General features: G+C 38.7%; 1 protein-coding gene across 1 annotated transcript in view; it reads right to left on the bottom strand.

Annotated features, from left to right (window-relative positions):
- The window catches only part of bcas3 (BCAS3 microtubule associated cell migration factor), a 337,584-nt gene that overhangs the window by 9,250 nt on the left and 323,320 nt on the right, over positions 1 to 5,014 (bottom strand). The gene's annotated exons all lie outside the window — the stretch shown is intronic.

The raw sequence follows: 5,014 nt of genomic DNA, 5'->3' as shown, positions 1-5,014 counted from the left end.
ATAGTTGGTATTTAGAATAGTTACATTGTTGAAATCAATGGATTACATGACGATACTTCTCTGTTTCACGAATTTATTCACTCTCGCAACTCCATGCATTTCCCAGAAGCCCCAATATGAAAACAAAAAAATTAGCTATTTGCGTGATCACTGACAGAGGTAGAGATGGAGCCGGAACCGGTACAACAGAGCCAGGGCAGAAATGCGTTTCTATCTTGGAAATTCAAACAGCATTTCACATTAAAGAAAGAACAGGGAGGACGAAATATAACCGTGCAGTGCAGCCTCTGCTTGCCAGCAACCAACCTCCTTTCAGCGTCCAAATTACTCCACCTCTAACCTGAAGAAGCATCTTAAAGTAAGTTATTTTTTTAATTAGCCAAGGGTAGTCGTCTGCTGTAGTTTTACTGGTCACCTTGCTATTTTATAGTTGACGTGCGACTTTACATTCTCCTATGTGCTGATTTACTAGCCCCAGAGCCGTTGAAAGACTGACTAGCCCCGTTTCACATGTTAGCTAACGTTAGCTAAAATTAGCTCGTGGTAGCTTAGACTGTGGTTAGATTTTTGTGGTATGCAGTTCGGGACTACAAATACAAAAATCTATCTGCTTGTTTAGGTACACATTCAGCCAGTTGGAACAGAAGAACACACCAGAATAGGCCTGTTTAGTAAGCTGTATGTGATGGCTGCATTCCTACACTTATAAAATGCAATTCAATGTGGAAGTAATCCAAGTATTCAGAATACGTTAATCAGATTGAGTAACGTAACGGAATACGTTACAAATTACATTTTTGGGCATGTATTCTGTAACGGAATACGTTTTGAAAGTATCCTTCCCAACACTGCTGCTATGTGACATGGGTTTGTCTCTACCTGCAGTGATAATGGTTCCACCCATGGCAATGACATGTCTACCTGTAATAATAATAATAATAATAATAATAATAAATCCGTAGCAATGATGTTTCCACTTGTGTTTTATGGTTTCTAGCCAAGATTTTAGAAACACTGAGGTTGTGATTCCTCTTCCTCAGGTCATTAAACCCCCCTTAATTTCCAAAATTTTACCAAGGACATGTTATGGTGTCCCTGCTGATGATATATCTGTGTTGGTGGACACTCCCTAACATGAACAAATTGTACATGCTGCATAGGGGTGTGCAAAAAAATTAATTCACATTTGTATCGTGATTCAAGCTCTACCGATTCAAATTCAATTCATAGAATTCAAAAAATCGATTCATATTTTTTTTATTTTATTTTTTATTGTATGTCTACTGCAATCACATGGAAAATGTAACTACTTTTACATACTGTGAATCGTTTTTTGAATCGAGAATCGTTTTTGAATCGAATATTGAGCCTAAAAATCGATACTGAATCGAATCATGACATTTTCTGAATCGTGCACCCCTAATGCTGCATTTACATATTTTTTTCCTCATTTAGGTGAGATGCACGCAACCAAATACCAAGAGCTCAGATATTATGACTGATGAGTTTCTACCTCAACAGCAGCTAATAATAAACCCAATTGGTAGGCCTATGCTGTAGAAAACAAAATGATCAAGTCTGGTCTGTGAAGAGCTCTGAGGGAAACAAACCCCAAGAACTCACTTCTCAAATGACTTCAGGTTTTCAAAAAAAGGCCACAACTTTCCGAATATCTCAAACCACAAACAGTGTCATATATATATATATATATATATATATATATATATATATATATAGCACTGTCATGTTATCACTTAAGATACTGAGTTCAACTACAATAATAACAATAATAACAATAATAATAATAATAATAATAATAATAATAATAATATGTATATGTAACAAAAATACCATTAATAATAAGGACTTACAGATGTTTTACAGATGAAAACATGTTGGCATCACTATGTGAGCCCTTGCTCTGTACAATCCTTAGAAAGCTGGCCAGTTGGACGACTGAGTCCACATTAGTGGGAAAGCTCATTAACATCTACCGGAGATCATCCTGATGGACTGTGAAAAGCCAAGCTTAACACACCCTCCTGTGAAAAGGACAGCTCACATTAATGCGGCTGGAGACACACACACCACATACAGTATATCAGGGTAGATGCCATGTGCAGCGTTTAAATGGAACCACGTGCTGGATGTTGAAACCTTTTTCATTTATGCACTGCTCAAACACTCGGGACTAGCCTGGATCCCGCTCAATGTATAACTCATTTTTGTATTTATTCACATTTGCAAGTTAACAGGAAACATTTTGACTAAAGACACTGGTGTTAAGGTTGGATAGTGCTGCAGTCCTGAATCTATCGACACAGATGATCTTTCCCGACGGATCACAGAGGCAAAGAGATGCTTTAAGCACCTTTATAAACACAACAGTAACACTGTCCAGCTCACATACTGGCAAATCCACTGAGAATGCCGGCCTCGTGATTGAACTCTACAGGGTAAACCACAGCAAGCAGCTAGTCCCATGAATCATGACACTCAACAGGTTGCATAATTAAGAAACTAATGAAAAAGAAAGTAAGTGATTCATGGGGCTAATTCAGGCCCTTGAGCGGGGACTTTCTCGTCTTCTCTGACCGTGTATTCTAAGCTACACCGCCAAATACACAGCTGACCACAACTTTCCCAGCGGCTGCTCATTAGAGTGTGTTATAAGGGGTGCCAACAACAGGCTGGGACACTCCTGACACTCTATGTGGGCCGCTTTGAATTAGGCCTCTAATGAAAACCTAGTGCTGACCCAGGATTTGACTGGCTATTTACCCAGAGCAGACTGACAGCCGCCTCACCACTGGACACTGTATGAAACTGCTTTTATAGGCCGACTGCTGCGCGTGGACCAAAAGAGAGCAACAGCAGATGAGTAACATAAACAGCAAATATGGTAAAGGAATGTTGTATTGAGTATGTTCAACTGGATTTGTATATTCAGCAAACACACAAACAACTAACTACAAGTAATTCAACTGCAGATTAGATCATTTGAGGACTTTCTGAAGGCAAGGACATACACATTTAAAGGAAATCTACAATTTACTACAACTTGGGTTTTACTTCCAAAGCTTGGGCCATGGGTTCTATTGATTATGATAAGTCTGTAGTACTCCCCAAAGTAATTGCTGTGATCTCAGAACACAGTCCAAAGGGGCGAGAACAACGAACAATCAGATACGTTTATAAAAAATAAAAAAGAATAAAAAAATAAAAAACTCCAGGATAGCCAAACTTATTTAGAAGAGAAAACAAAGGTGAGCAGTAAATTCATTACCCAAACTATCTGTTATAAACATCAATCACAATATATAGGCGACTTCCTGGTTCAACTTTGACCTTTCGTCATTATGCAGTTATGGGGCCCTATTTTTATCACGCAAGGCACAACGACGTGTGAAAAGCGTTAAGTTTTGGGCGCATGTACTGTGTAGGCGTCTTTAGTGCTATTTTGGTGAAAAGGGGCTGGTTAAGGTAGAATATAGATTAGAGGTTGTGAAGGATTAATAAATATGCTCCCAGCCAGTCACATGACTTGTCTCATAAAAGCTAAGCCAAACACAGTGACGCATGGCAGCTCAACAAAAAGAGAACTAAAAATGCTTCTTTTAAAATTAATAATAAACGTAAATGGTTACATCATATCTTAAAATGTGACAGCAGCGTTTGCTTTGTAATTCATTTCAAGAATAATACATTTGACAATGATGGCATCATGGATCATCTGGGACTCAAGGTCCACATGTGCAGGATTGTACAGTATACACAGACTGTGGGAGATTCTGGAGCGTTCATCACCATAATGAAAACACCAAACAAGGGAATATCTTTTGGGAAAATGGTATTCATTCCTCCAGTAGACCCCAGAAGCTTGCGAAGTATATGCCAAGGAGCACTGAAGCACCTTAGAAAGACACTTTATGCGGGTTTTCAAGCAGTAGCTTCCTCTGTTATCTCTGTTGATGGAGGTTTGTGGAAATTCTATCTCTTTTCTACATGTATCAAAACAGTGCTTGAGACTCACATATGCACTTTAAAAAGACAGTGCATCAACAGTAAGCACATTCAAATACTTCTACTTGTGTAAGCACTTCACAACAAACTGCCTATGGTGGAGAACAGGTCCCACTCTGCAGACTACTGAAATATCCTATTCTGAACACACAAGCATGCAGAAACGTATGGTTTGATGTCCTGACAAACATCTTGGGAGACCCCTGTCAATGGTTTTGGACAGGAGGGCTGGTCTCAGCTGAAAAAGGTTGCTGGTGTTGGTGTCCCCTGAGGAATCTGATGGACCGCACAGTGTCAGGAGGCTGTCGCTCATCATCACATCACATCACATACCTGACCAGCCTCACAACCACGGCAAGGTAAGGGCCAGATAGTGCTGCTGATGAACAGTGTACGTGTGTGGGTAAGATGTGGTGAATGTTATCACAGAATACTCCATGTACATTACACTTGTCACACTTTGAACACATGGTTTAGAGATGGTTATGGAAACCTACCTCTAACTCTACCTTGACTCAAAATAAAGAGTCATTTCGTTAGGCACGACACTTCATTTACAGTGATGATTAATCTCTCTGAGTTAAAACACTCACATCAAGCTGCACGTCTGGTCACTTACAAATTTTAATAGCCAAAATCCTTCCAACATTGCTGTACAGTACACTATAGAATCAACTAATGATACAATTTACTACCATTTTACAGTGCATATTCATCTTAGAGTGGGGTACTAAATACAGTTCAATCACCTTTCTCAGATTGTATTATATTCTTGTTAATTACTTATAATGTATGGCTTTTTACCTCCTTGTGTGTGTTATTATATATTTTTTTGTGAGGTATGTCTTGGCTACTGTAACCCTGAAATTTCCATTTGTGATTAATACAGTGCTCTATGTGAGATTATATATATATATATATATATATTAAGGTTAGGAAAAGATTGTGGTCATTGTGAAATGAAACCAACGCTGATTGTCAGTAGGAAATG

The sequence above is a fragment of the Sander lucioperca genome, chromosome 5 (genome assembly GCF_008315115.2).
Source record: "Sander lucioperca isolate FBNREF2018 chromosome 5, SLUC_FBN_1.2, whole genome shotgun sequence".
NCBI classification, from domain to species: domain Eukaryota; kingdom Metazoa; phylum Chordata; class Actinopteri; order Perciformes; family Percidae; genus Sander; species Sander lucioperca.
This window is presented reverse-complemented; position numbering and strand designations above follow the sequence as displayed.